At 45.7% G+C, this 14976-nt stretch overlaps 1 long non-coding RNA gene across 1 annotated transcript; it reads left to right on the forward strand.

The window, feature by feature from the left end:
- Positions 1-1054: 1054 nt before the first annotated feature.
- On the forward strand, positions 1055-13253 carry LOC117801442. The gene is made up of 3 exons (XR_004623963.1): positions 1055-1119; positions 3399-3487; positions 13151-13253. It is a non-coding gene; the product is annotated as an uncharacterized LOC117801442 (long non-coding RNA).
- Positions 13254-14976: the final 1723 nt, after the last annotated feature.

The raw sequence follows: 14976 nt of genomic DNA on the forward strand, positions 1-14976 counted from the left end.
AATATTACCCAGCCATCAGAAAGGATGAATACATACGATTTACATCAACGTGGATGGAACTGGAGGGTATTATGCTAAGTGAAATATGTCAATCAGAGAAAGACAATTATCATATGATTTCACTTATATGTGGAATATAAGAAACAGCACAAAGGATTATAGGAGAAGGGAGGGAAAACTGAAAGGGAAACCATCAGAGAAGGAGAAAAACCATGAGAGACTCTTAACCATAGGAGACAAACGGAGGTTTGCTGGAGGGGAGGGAGGTGGGGGAGGGGATAATTGGGTGATGGGCATTAAGGAGGGCACGTGATGTGATGAGCACTGGGTGTTACATGCAACTGTTAAATTACCAAACACTACATCTGAAATAAGTATGTACTGTATGTTGGCTAACTGAATTTAAACAAATAAATTTTTTAAAAGCCCCCTATTGCCCACAGGCCCTTCCTTATCTGAGAATAGTCGCCAAAGGGGACACATTCTTCTAGTCACAGTTAACAATAAGGCTTAGGGTCATCTCAGGTGACTTTAACATGGTGACTGATCTTGTCATAGGATAAAAATGGAGAATTTAAGAGGGCAGAGGGGGTAATGGTTGTCTCTGGCATGGACAGCAGTGAGGTGGGAGGTGGGAAAGCCAGGAGGGAGGTCAAGAAAATGTTCAAGAGAGGGAGGCTGATGGATAACCTTCTGCCTAGGGCAAGACTGGGGGGTGATCAGATTTCTCCGCTGATTTCAGTAAAACCTTCCTCCTCACCCCCTAGAGAGCGATCTCGAAAAGTTTTCTCCAGCGCAACAGGTACTTGCCACACGTAATCCTTAGCACTGACGAAGCTTTTGTTGCGCCGGTGTTTTGCAATTCTTCTAAGCAACGACTTCCTTCCTCCTTGCGCTTTTTTTCCAGGAAAGAATGTCCATTTCTGTGCTCCGATGCATTACAGCCGGGGATGGCGGGCCGTCAGCTCATCACTGCCTCCGCGACGTCGCAAGCGCATTTGCAGGTAGTCACGTGATGACTCTTTCTATGAGCCACAGCGGAACCCCCGGCCAAGCATCACAAGCCACAGGGAGCTTTAGAACTTAGCTCTCGGTGCCACGATCAGCATGAGCTATCGGGTAAACGTTCTCGGGAATGTCTTGAGAACTTGTTCACACGAGTGTGTGTGTGTGTGTCGGGAGCGGGGGGAGGGTACCTTATTTCCAAACTTACATGTAAACGTGTCAACAGCCCAAACATGCCTCAGTCTTGAGCTGCATGAATGAGCGTGTGCCTTCCTCGCTAACCCCACGCTCTGTACAGTTTATTAGGGAAGCCCCGCCCCAAGTATGCACCTTCTTAGTGTTCAGACATCTGGTAAAGTCCACTTGCTCCGACCTCCCTAAAGACACAGCAGGAAGGTGTATGCGCGGCTCCCCAGGGCAGAGCGGACCAGTCAACGGAGGGGTTTGCGTGCTCTATCCGGTCCTTACACGAGTCACATGCAGCCTCCCTGAGGCTCTGAGTGAGGGGCCAGCTCTGCCTAGGAATCAACTTCCTGACTTGCTGTGGTGTTTGGACTGCCCTGCCCACACGCTCCACCTATTTTAGACAGCACATGACTCTGACTCACACGAAAGAGCAAAGAACTGCCTGATGGCTTTAAAACATGCCGGGCACCCACGCCCTTGGGTGAGAATCCAAAAGAACTCAGGTATCTGAGTGTCCCTTTCGGAGACCCTTTCCCCTTCTGGCATTTACCGACAGATCCAATGAGCGAGGTCATCAAAATTCAGCAAGAGACAAGCAAACATTTCAAAGTTATCTCCCAAACGTACAAGTTGAGTACTTGAGCAAAAATGTGGGGGCCAAAAAAAAAAAAAAAGAAAAAGAAAAGAAAAAAAGTCAAGTCATTTCTAGCTTGATGTCTTCTATGATATAGTTAGCTATGCTCAGATGCTGCGGGTGGGAAGAAGTCTAAAAGGGTCCGTATCAACAGGGTCTTGAGGCCACCAAGAAGGTGCATGGAGAATCTTACTGCAGGGGCCAATGGCTTCAGGTGACACCATGGAAATGAAGTGCCCCATGGTCAAGGGCGCTTGCCCGAGGCATCTTTCCCTTGCTAGGTTAATTCTCAGAAGTCGTCTTAGCCGAGAGTTCTTTTGGCAGCGAGGTCTGAAACCCACTCAAATTTGCTCAAATAAATTGTGTGTTGTGTGGGGGTAGCAGGGAGAAGGGAGAAAGCTCCCTCTCTGTAGGGAACTCATCGGGATTCAGGAATTGCTAATGAACCAGACCTCTGTAGGGGCAGGAAGCAGGCTCCTCAGAAGCCTCCACAGCCAGAACCAGATTCTTTCGCTTAGGGCAAGCTCACTGGCTCCCCTCTTGTGGGTGTTCACACATGCAACACTGGGTCTAAAACAGAAAAATCGCTTGAGTCACTCAGGCTCCGGGTCTGGGGAACGAAGGGAGTGGTGGGGACTCTGGGCCACTTACATAAAATCCTTCATTCTCGTTCTGTCCCCTGTTGTTTGCTGAAAGCTCAGTTATTCTAAGTAGAGCCCCACGGACAGCTCCAGTCTCTGGAGACTGGCCAGTGGTGCTCCTGGAGGGACCCTTGTGGGAACACGTGTAACGTTTGAATGAAGATCCCCAAAGTCTTCAAAGTCCCAAGTGCACTTCAAGTGACCATGCCTAGAAAGTCACAACTTGCCTGCCGTTTGCTCTGGAAGCCCACCCATTGTAAAATGTGAAAGCTTCGAGTTTCTAAGTGTTGGCAATCACTTCGAATTTCAAACCCTGCGGGCCAAACAAAACATGTTGTGTTTTAACTACGTCCCGTGGGCGGCTGGCTTCCAGCCACTGGTGCCCCAGTGCCTCAGCTTATGGTCCACGTATCTAGTTCCTTCTGTTCCTCAACTGTATTGGCAAATTCTATCTACATCCCTGGGTTCAGAATCCCTAGAGAGTAATTTCAACGGCTTCTGGCTTGCTTAGCAGCCATCGCTGGTCCAATCCCATGGCGGGTCGGATGGCCCTTTCTAGAAGTTGTAGGTGACTGCCGTTGACACTTCCAGATTTGGGCTCCTCTTTGGATCCCATTCTTGAACTGAGAAGGGAGCAGAGGACCTGCCTTCCCTGAATTTCCTAATCCATCCTATAAGTAAAAGGGGCAGCAGTGATCAAATGCCCTGGGAAAATTTCCCAGCATGCTTCGTTGGGGGTGGGGGAATGGCAACCGACATCTGACAGGAACTGTGGTGGCGTCTTCTCCACGGATCGCTTCTCAGTCAGGGTTTCAGAGCAGAGATGAATATGGGCCATCAACCAAGCTTCTCGTGTGGTTAAGATGGACTCTTTCATTTCTTTGCATTTACAGATGATACTCCTCCTTTACTAAACTCTTGCTTGGTGATAGGTCGATGCCTGATAGCCACTCCTGCAGGAAGAGTTCCAGAATATTCTCTCACCAGTAAGGAAAAGAAGTGACGCTCATCAGGTTCTGAGGTAAGCTGCTTGTCTTCACACACCACTCCTTTTCAGAAATGGTCCAGAGGGCTGGTGGTCCTGCATTTCTCTCTGCTTGCTTAGTCCCATCACATAGTTTGCATTCGGGTCCAGCCTTTTCCAAGTCTCTGCAGACTCTGCTCCGTCTGTGGATTCTGAGAGACGACACTGCTCAGCCTTTACAAAGATTTCTTTTCAAACATCCCATTTCTGGAAGGTGGCACCAATGTCCCTTGCTGCTCTTGCTACCCACCCACGGCAGAGCATAGGAGAGCCTGCTTGATTTGGGGCCAGCCCGCCTGAGTGTGGGTCCAACTCACCGTTAGTAAAAGTCTATAAAAAACAGAGGCAAAAATGGAACAAAAAGTAAGTTCGGTTGGCTCCTTTAGGTTTGGGGCAGAAAAACCCCAGGAAGCCCCTCGGAAAAACTTCGGAATTATTTTACCTTTCCGAGGGGAATCCTAGACCAGGAATTCACCCACGCTTGGAGAATACTCCTGAGAGGATGTATATGTTTTCCAGTCCCAATTTATTTTCAACCCCAAACTCAGGATAACCACACACACACACACACACACACACACACACACACACACACCAAAAAACCCCAAAAGACTCTAGAGCAAGCCCCAAAGTCTTGGTTGTGGTCTGGGAGCCTCTAATCTCTAACATTTCAAAGAAGGATTATATCCCGGGGGGGGGTGTATGGGGAGTCCCCTTTCTGCCTTTCATTTAATACTGGAAAGAAACTTGAAGCTCAGAAGTGTATACTGGTGTAGCGGACATTTATTTATTTTTTTAAATGATTATTTATTTATTAATTTATTTGAGAGACAGAGAGAGAGCAGGGGGAGGAGCAGAGGGAGAGGGAGAAGCAGACTCCCCGCTGAGCAGGGAGCCCACACATGAGGCTCGATTCCAGCACCCTGGGATCATGAACTGAGCCGAAGGCAGTCGCTTAACCAACAGAGGCACCCAGGCGCCCTGGTGTAGCGGACATTTAATTGTGTGTCGACTTCTCCCCCTGCCCCTGATAACAACATACTGATTTTTCTTTGAACTTGCACCCCTAGCCGTGGCCCCTCTAACATCTGCTGTGACTCTGGCTCCAGGCTTGGGCACCGGGTCTGCACGGGCCATGGGGGATTCAGAGATGGGCATGGGTCCCAAACGAGGCGTGAGAGTCAGCCCTGACATTGTTGGAACTACAGAGCAAGAAGTGTCTGACGCTGGGACTGCTAAACTAGTCGATGGAGCCCCTTGTAGGGAATGCCAGCCTCGGAAGGAAATTCACACAGCGGAAAGCAAGGCAGAAGGAGGGAGGCAGGGACAGTGTCCTTCACGCCTGTTAAAGCCTTGGATCTAAAGAGGCTTGAAATCACCTACCGAACTTTCCAGTTACATGGGTCAGTAAATCCCGATTCCTTTAAGCCAGGTCAAGCTGGGCATGCGTTTCACAACCGGAGCGCTTGGGACCAAGACAACGGGCCAAGTGACGAATTCCTAGATGCTATACTTCCCACATACTCCTCCCCCTTTGTAGCTCAGACTTTGTCAACTCACGTTACTCTCTGTGACAGTCCATCCCTGAGCAGCCCTGGCTTCGCCACTCCTTAGACATGAGTGTTCTTGATCATTCTATGTAGTCTTTTCTGGAGCATGGGGCTGCCAGGGTTCCGATCTTCTCATTAAAGTATGCAGTCCCCTAGAAAGCGCAAGTTGAGCTGCTCTTGTGAGCTCCCCAGGGCCTCGAGAGCCTTTGGAAACAAATGTCACCTCTCCTGCCATCTGCCTCGTGGTGCGTGGCTGTCTTCCCGCTGTCTTCCCGCTGTGCTCCCATCCTGCTCTCCTAAGCAGAGCTCTCCTGCTCTATGCAAGAGTCACATACACCCAGCCTTCATTTGAAAGCCTGGGTCAATAAGCTCCAGGACAAATGCCAACTCCTGCCAGAGCGCCTGTGTCCTCATTCATCGGCAAGAAACAACCAGAACCGCTGGTAAAAACTACTTGGAGGCCGCTGAGTGTTACCAGGACTCTGCGCTCAGGCACAGGGTGACCGTCTGCCCCCAGGGTGGACGGACAGAACCCCCACTAGCCCAGCATTCCTGCCAGCTGCTTTCCTGGGCTCTGGTCTCTCTGCTCCCCTGCATGGGCCCTGGGAAGACGAGGTCTTCGGAGAGTCTGTAACACCAGACGTTTATGGAAAGGGAAGAGGAGGAACGGGAGGGAGAGATGGACAGGGAGATGGGAGGGGGACGAAAATAGCTTTGCTGTGACCATTTCAATTAGTTCAGGCGGGAAATCAGACTGTACCTTAGATATGAAGATAGTGAGGGCGAAGAAAATGCAAGGACGAGCAACTATTTGTGCTATTAATTTCGGAAATTAGGCTCTGAGCAAATGTGTGCTACCAGAAGTAACTTTTTTTGTTAGTATAGAGAAAGATAGAAGATTCAATCTGTACAAAAGTATATTCAGCGACAAAGTAAAAGCCTCTCTCCTCGCGGACCCCCCCGCCGCCCGCCCTGGCCGCCCTCTCTTCCTTCAGTTGGTTTGTCTTTCCTTCTAGGAAATACATGCACATATTTTTATATTTATTCCACAAAAGAGATCAAACTACACACGCTTTTTGAAATAACTTCCTTGTTTTCAATTGCTAACAAGACCCCAGGCTCTTTTATAGAAACACAAACAGGCCTGTCTCACTCTCTAGCGGCCTGATTTCCCACTGAAGGCTCATTTCTGTAACCAGTCCCCATGCGTGGATGCTGACGGTTTGTTGTTTTTTGTTTTTAATGGCATTTGCTCTTGCAAACAACACTATTTCTTGATGCGTCTCTACAGTGTGAAGTCCCGATTAAAACTGCTGAGCCAATGACTCCACGCACTTTGTTTTTTGATAGATGATGGCAAATAGGGCTTTATTTATTTTTTTTTAATTTTATTTTATTATATTGTGTTAATCACCATACAGTACATCCCCAGATTCCGATGTAAAGTTTGATGCTTCATTAGTTGCGTATAACACCCAGTGCACCATGCAATACGTGCCCTCCTTACTACCCATCACCAGTCTATCCCATTCCCCCACCCCCTCCCCTCTGAAGTCTTCAGTTTGTTTCTCATAGTCCATAGTCTCTCATGTTTCATTCCCCCTTCTGATTACCCCCCTTTTCTTTATCCCTTTCTTCCCCTACCGATCATCCTAGTTCTTATGTTCCATAGATGAGAGAAATCATATGATAATTGTCTTTCTCTGCTTGACTTATTTCACTTAGCATTATCTCCTCCAGTGCCGTCCATGTTGCAGCAAATGTTGAGAATTCGTTCTTTCTGATAGCTGAGTAATATTCCATTGTATATATGGACCACAGCTTCTTAATCCAGTCATCTGTTGAAGGGCATCTCGGCTCCTTCCATGATTTGGCTATTGTGGACAATGCAGCTATGAACATTGGGGTGCATATGGCCCTTCTCTTTACTACGTCTGTATCTTTGGGGTAAACACCCAGTAGTGCAATGGCTGGGTCATAGGGTAGTTCAATTTTTAACTTTTTAAGGGACCTCCACACTGTTTTCCAGAGTGGCTGTACCAACTTGCATTCCCACCAACAATGTAGGAGGGATCCCCTTTCTCCACATCCTCTCCAACAATTGTTGTTTCTTGCCTTGTCTATCTTTGCCATTCTAACTGGCGTAAGGTGGTATCTCAGTGTGGTTTTGATTTGAATTTCCCTGATGGCTAATGATTTTGAACATTTTTTCATGTGTCTGTTAGCCATTTGTATGTCTTCATTGGAAAAGTGTCTGTTCATATCTTCTGCCCATTTTATGATTTGTTTATTTGTTTCTCGTGTATTGAGTTTGAGAAGTTCTTTGTAGATCTTGGATACCAGTCCTTTATCTGTGGTGTCCTTTGCAAATATATTCTCCCATTCCGTGGGCTGTCTCTTAGTTTTTTTGACTGTTTCCTTGGCTGTGCAGAAGCTCTTTATCCTGATAAAGTCCCATAAGTTCATTTTATCTTTTATTTCTCTTGCCTTTGGCGATGTGTCGTGAAAAAGGTTGCTCTGGCCGATGTCATAGAAGTTGTTGCCTATGTTCTCCTCTAGAATTTTGATGGATTCCTGTCTCACATTGAGGTCTTTCATCCATTTGGAGTTTATTTTTGTGTATGGTGTGAGAGAGTGGTCAAGTTTCATTCTTTTGCATGTAGCTGTCCAATTTTCCCAGCACCATTTATTGAAGAGACTGTCTTTTTTCCACCGGATGTTTTTTCCTGCTTTATCAAAGATTAGTTGCCCAAAGAGCCGAGGGTCCATTTCTGGGTTCTCTATTCTGTTCCATTGGTCGATGTGTCTGTTTTTGTGCCAGTACCATGCTGTCTTTGTGATCACAGCTTTGTAGTACAGCTCGAAATCCGGCATTGTGATGCCCCCAGCTTTGTTTTTCCTTTTCAACAGTTCCTTGGAGATTCGGGGCCTTTTCTGGTTCCATACAAATTTAAGGACTATTTGTTCCAGTTCTTTGAAAAATGTCCTCGGTATTTTGATCGGGATAGCATTGAAAGTGTAGATTGCTCTGGGTAGTATGGACATTTTAACTATGTTAATTCTTCCAATCCATGAGCATGGAATATTTTTCCATCTTTTTATGTCTTCCTCAATATCTTTCAAAAGTGATCTATAGTTTCTAGGATATAGGTCCTTTACGTCTCTGGTTAAGTTAATTCCAAGGTAACGTATGGTTTTTGGTGTTATTGTAAATGGGATGGATTCCCTAATTTCTCTTTCTTCAGTCTCGTTATTCGTGTATAGAAATGCAACTGATTTCTGGGCATTGATTTTGTATCCTGCCACCTTACTGAATTGTTCTATAACTTCTAATAGTTTGGGAGTGGATTCCTTTGGGTTTTCCATATAGAGTATCATGTCATCTGCAAAGAGAGACAGTTTGACTTCTTCTTTGCCGATTTGGATACCTTTGATCCCTTTTTGTCTTCTGATTGCTGTTGCAAGGACTTCTAGTACTATGTTGAATAATAGTGGCGAGAGTGGGCATCCTTGTCGTGTTCCTGATCTTAAGGGAAAGGCTTCCAGCTTTTCCCCATTGAGAATAATGCTTGCAGTAGGCTTTTCATAGATGGCTTTTATGAGATTGAGAAATGTACCCTCTATTCCTACACTCTGAAGGGTTTTAATCAGGAAAGGATGCTGTATTTTGTCAAATGCTTTTTCTGCATCAATTGAGAGGATCATATGGTTCTTGAGTCTTTTCTTGTTGATATGATGTATCACATTGATTGATTTGCGAGTGTTGAACCATGCTTGCATCCCAGGTATGAATCCCACTTGGTCATGATGGATAATCCTTTTAATGTACTGTTGGATTCTATTAGCAAGGATCTTGTTGAGGATTTTGGCATCCATATTCATTAGAGAAATCGGTCTGTAATTCTCCTTTTTGAGGGGGTCTTTGCCTGGTTTGGGGATCAAGGTAATATTAGCCTCATAGAATGAGTTTGGTAGCTTTCCTTCTGTTTCTATTTTTTGAAATAGCTTTAGGAGAATAGGTATTATTTCTTCTTTGAATGTTTGGTAGAATTCCCCAGGAAAACCGTCTGGGCCTGGAGTTTTATTATTTGGAAGGTTGTTTATCACTGACTCAATTTCTTCATAGTTAATTGGCCTATTTAAGAAATCTATTTCTTCCTGTTTCAGTCTTGGTAGTTTATAGGTTTCCAGGAAGGCCTCCATCTCTTCCAGATTGTTTAGTTTTTTGGCATATAGCTGTTGATAAAAGTTTCTAATAATCCTTGCAATTTCAATGGTGCTGGTCGTGACCTCTCCCTTTTCAGTCATAATTTTAATAATCTCAGTCCTTTCTCTTTGTTTTTGGACAAGTTTTGCCAGTGGTCTATCAATTTTATGGATTCTCTCAAAGAACCAGCTTCTAGTCCTGTTGATCTGCTCTACTGTGCTTCTGGTTTCTAATTCATTGATTTCTGCTCTAATCTTGGTCAACTCCTTCCTTGTCAGTGGGTTAGGCCTGTCCCTCTGTTGCTGTTCCAGTTTCTTGAGGTGAGAATATAGAAACTGCATTTTAGATTTTTCTATTCTTTTGAGTGAGGCTTGGATGGCTATGTATTTCCCCCTTAGGACTGCCTTTGCAGTATCCCATAGGTTTTGGACCGTTGTGTATTCATTCTCGTTGGTCTCCATAAATTGTTTAATTTGTTTTTTGATTTCCTGGTTTATCGAGTCATTCTTGAGCAGGATGGTTCTTAGCCTCCAAGTGTTTGAGTTTCTTCCAGGTTTTTCCTTGTGGTTGAGTTCCAATTTCAGAGCGTTGTGGTCTGAGAATATGCAGGGGATAATTTCAATCTTTTGGTATTGGCTGAGACCTGTTTTGTGTCCCAGAGCATGATCTATTCTTGAGAATGTTCCATGGGCATTTGAATAGAATGAGTATTCTTTGGTTCTGGGGTGTAGTGTTCTATATATATCTATGAGGTCCAACTCGTCGAGTATGGCATTCAAAGCCTTTGATTCTTTGCTTAGTTTTTGCCAGGGTGTTCTGTCTATTTCTGATAGTGGGGTGTTGAGGTCCCCTACTATTACTGTGTTCTTATCTATATGTCTCTTTATTTTGGTTAAGAGTTGGCTTGTGTATCTTGCTGCTCCCCTGTTGGGGGCATATATATTAATAATTGTCATATCCACTTGTTGAATACTTCCTTTAAGAATAATATAGTGCCCTTCTGTATCTCTCTCTATGGCCTCTAGTTTAAAATCCAGTCTATCTGATATGAGAATTGCTACTCCAGCTTTCTTTTGAGGTCCATTTGCGTGGAAGATGGTACTCCATCCCCTTACTCTAAGTCTGAATGCATCTTTGGGTTCAAAATGAGTCTCTTGTAGACAGCAAATGGATGGGTCATGTCTTTTTATCCAATCTGCAACCCTGTGGCGTTTTATGGGAGAGTTTAAGCCATTTAGATTGATAGAGATTATTGACAGATATGATTTTAATGATGCCATTTCTCTTTAAAGTCTTTGTATCGGTTGTGACTTGCTGCTCTGTATCACTCTTGGGGCCTTTTTACCTTTATAGAGCCCCCCTTAATATCTCCTGTAGGGCTGGTTTCGTGGTTACGAAATTGGTTAATGATTGGCGATTTTGGAACGTCTTTATTTCTCCATCAATTCTGAATGACAGCTTTGCTGGATAAAGGATCCTTGGCTGCATGTTTTTCTCTGAAAGAGCTTTAAAAATGCCCCCCCAAGCCTTTCTCTCATTCCAGGTCTCTGTAGACAGGTCTGACGTAATCCTGATACCTTTGCCTTGGTACGTGAGAAATTTCTTTGCCCTGGCCGCTTTCAATACTGTATCCTTGGATCTAATATTTGCGAATTGCACTATGACATGCCGTGGCGTAGGTTTGTCCTGGTTGAGCTTGGATGGGGTCCTCTCTGCCTCTTGGACACGAATGCTTGTTTCCCTTGCTAGATTAGGGAAGTTTTCAGCTACAATTTGTTCAAATATCTCTTCTAGACCTCTGTTTTTCTCCACCCCTTCAGGGATGCCGATGATTCTGACATTGGATCGTTTCATAGAGTCAGTAATCTCCCGTAATCTACATTCGTGGGCGTGGATTTTTTTAAGACCAGCTTCTATTTTCGTTTTTTCTTCTACTAACCCATCCTCCAATTCGCTAACGCGTTCCTCTGCCTCGGTGACCCTGGCCGTCAGAGCCTCTAGTTTTGACTGTATTTGGCCCACTGAATTTTTAATTTCTGTCAGATTCGCTCTCATTTCTGCCCTTAGGGATTCTATATTCTCAGCAACGCTTTCTCTGATGCTTTTTTCAAGTTTACTCATCATCTTGACCATTGTTGCTCCAAATAGGGCTTTATTAACACACAGTTGCCTGTATCAATCAGCAGTAAGATTCTACATATAATTAAAAACCTGGGGGCGCCTGGGTGGCTCAGTCAGTTAAGCATCTGCCTTTGACTCAGGTCATGATCCCAGGGTCCTGGGATCAAGTCCCACATCCGGCTCCCTGCTCAGTGGGGAGTCTGTTTCCTCCCTCTCCCTCTGCCTGCCGCTCCCCCTGCTTGTGCTCTCTCTCTGTCAAATAAATAAGTTAAAAAAAAAAAAGTCTAAAGCAATTTTGGCTTAACCATGTGAGAGTTCACTCTCACTTCCTTCAGCCAGTTCAGAGACTCATCAGTGACCTAGGCTCCTCCTTTATTCTGTCATGTAAGGTGTGTGGCTTCTATCCTCAGACCCCTCACTGGCCAGCATGGGTCCTGGGGCTCTGCACTCCACACCCACATACCAGGCAGCAGGAAACAGATTGGCGAGGGGTGGGGGGACGAAGAGGGACACACCTCCTAGAGGATTCAGTTCCCCTGAAGGAGCCTTCCAGAAAGTTCCACATAACATTTCTGCCTCATCTCATTGGCCAGAACCAAATCACACAGCTGCACCTTGTGATAAGGAGGCTGGGAAGTGTTTGGCCCGCAGTGAAGCCTGCCAGACAATTAGGGTTCAGCTTCTAAGAGGGAAAAGAGAAGGGGGACAGCTAGCCTCTCCCACACATCATTACAGGCAGACCTCAGAGATCTTACAGGTTCAATTCCAGACCACCACGATGCAGTGAGTATCAAAATAAAGCAAGTCAAATGAATTTTTTGGTTTCCCTGTGCATATAAAAGTTATGTTTATACCATACTGTGGTCTATTAGCTGCGTAATAACATTATGTCTAAAAAAAGCAACATACTTACCTCGATTAAAAGTACGTTCTTGCCAAAAATGTTATCCTCTGAGCTCTCAGCAAGTTGTAATCACTGATCACTGTAACAAAGGTAACAACCACGAAGAAGTTTGAAATACTGCGAATTACCAAAATGCGAGATGAAGGCATGAAGTGAGCAAATGCTGTCAGAAAAGCACGTTGCCAAAAATGTCCAATTTGTAAAAAAACAAAACAAAAACAAACCAAAACAAAAACCCAGTGTCTGTGAAGTGCGAGATGATGCCTGGACTCTTGATAAATTCCAAAATGCTGCTTCTTTTCCATTTTTAGCAGGAAGGGCTATGCATACACATCTAAAACAAGCAGTCACGCTCCTGTACATTCCCCAGCTTCTGGAGGCTGTCTTATGTCCCTATTAATGTGAGCATTTGGACGTCTTCATCCTGGAGCGATAGGAGCCTTCATAGACGGGAGAAGCAGACATGGAGCTCTGAAAAGTTTCTGGGGCACGATGCAAGCAGCTGTCATCACAAGGAAAGTTGGCTCCACACACAATGAGCCCCCAGGAGCCCATCATTCAGCTTTAACACACTGCCGCTCAGAGCCAATCCAGTTTCAGCTAACTCCTGCCCACTCCCCCATATTTTTTTAGAGAAAGCTCCAGTCCTATGATTTCATCTATAAATGTCTCAGTGTACATCTCGAAAACATAAGAACTCTTAAAAAAAAATACCACAATGCCACGATCAAATGTAAAAATAACTACTCCTTAATACAAAAAGTCAGTCTTCAACTTTCCATGTCTCATAACTTTTTCACAGTTTGCCTGAATAAAGACTCAAAGTAAGTTCCCGGCGTCTGACAGATAGAGACGTTTGAGTCTCTCTTCACTTGCAGGTTTCTGGCAGAGTGACGAGGATTTCCATCTCATGTTTTCTTATGATTAAAAATTGATTACGACGTTTTGATTTGAAACCAGTGGTCTAACTAGTGCTCAGATCCGCCCCCTCTTCTGCACCGCCAACCCCAGCCTGGTCTGGGCCACCATCATTTGCTCCTGGACACAGCGATGCCTTCCCAACGGGCATCCGAGGCACCCATCCATCCTCCACCTGCCACACATTTGGGCTTGCCACCTCTATGCTTAAATAGAAAGGGTAAAATAATAAAACCATTGATGAAGAATTCAGGATATTTGTTTTTTCCTGTGTTGCTCAAAGACTTGTCTCTGGGAGCAGTTTCCAAATGTGTCTTCCCAAAACGTTGGGTGTTCACCTGAGTATATAACATCAGGAAATCAAGTAGGGTATCCACGTATTTGCATGACAGAGTCAGCTGCCTATGTCACAGACCAGGGTCCCTCTGGGCCTCGGTGCCTACACTCCTTTTGCTAACCTTGGCGTTTCAGGAATGTTCCGGGTCTCGTCAAAGCCCAGTTCCCTGGTTCCCATTCTATACCCCTTCCTGTCGTAGGATAGCCCTTTCCTGATTTGGTTCCTGCATTCCAGATTTGTCCCTGCTCCCACGCCTTGATGTTCCTGCTTTCAACCGGCTTTGGGGACCAGTTTTCACCTCCAGTTCCCAGAACCCAGTGTGGCTAACTCCACACACCCATCATACCCATCGCACCCATCTCTCTCTCTCTCACACACACACACACACACACACACACAATCACCACCTCTAAAAACAACAGTTCAGATCATTTTTCCCTAATTAGCCCCATGAAATTATCCCAAGGAACTAACCGCCTGGTGTGTGCAGGGTAACAACGTCCCTTCCAGCAACCTGACTATAATAACAAATGTTTAGCCTGGCCCGGGGACCTAGAATCACCAGGATTTACTGCACCTACTTATGTATAATCTGTGGTCAGATCTACGTGTGGGTTGGTGGTGAAGACAAAACCACAGCCATGTCTCCTCGGGCTGACCGGATAAATGATATTTGCTACAATCCCAGGGTTGAATCTGCAGTGCCCAAAGGAGGGCACGGCGACAGGAGGAAGTATTCCTGTTCAAGTGTGGGCTCCCTCTGCTTTCTTCCCCTGCTCTGATCCCAAATGTGTTTGGCCTATCTGTACAAAAGTCTCCCAAAATAACGTTCTCCCTAGGCGTCTCTTTCTCGGCTCCCTTTGGTGGAGTAAATGAGTATCTTCCCGGTGGCTACCCTTCAGCTGAACTTTCTGCCTTCCAGAAATAGAGCATGGCTCCCGCCGGCTAATCTCAGGGCCTGTGAGCTATCCCAGCAGGGAGGGCCAGGCTGCAGCCCTGAGGCTTATGTAAGGCAGCCCGAGTGAGGAGCCGTGCCCAGCAGAGGCAGGAATGTGCGGGCAGGGCCTCACAGCTGTCCCGGGGCTCTCTGCTCCCCACATGGGAGCTCCAGAACGGGCCGAGGGGGTCATTTAATCTCCTGTTATTTTTAGTACAGCTCTGGCTGCTATCGAACTAGGGAATCTGAAGGAAAGTATCCATCCACCTGCTAAGTCTCGATCAGGAAAACAAATACCCTTTGGAAGTACAGAGGTCTTGAACCAGCCACAGGACTAAGACCGAAACCCAGTCCTCCCTCAAACCGTTGGGAAGAGCATGCTTATAGAATTCAGTGTGTTACACGCTCCACGGATGGTAGCCACTGAGTCACCGAATCTTTGAACCAGAGGGACCTTAGTAAGAGAGACTGTCCAGGGCTACCCTCTCATGACTGGAGTTGTAGGGCATTGG

Source organism: Ailuropoda melanoleuca, chromosome 3 (assembly GCF_002007445.2).
Source record: "Ailuropoda melanoleuca isolate Jingjing chromosome 3, ASM200744v2, whole genome shotgun sequence".
Classification (NCBI taxonomy): domain Eukaryota; kingdom Metazoa; phylum Chordata; class Mammalia; order Carnivora; family Ursidae; genus Ailuropoda; species Ailuropoda melanoleuca.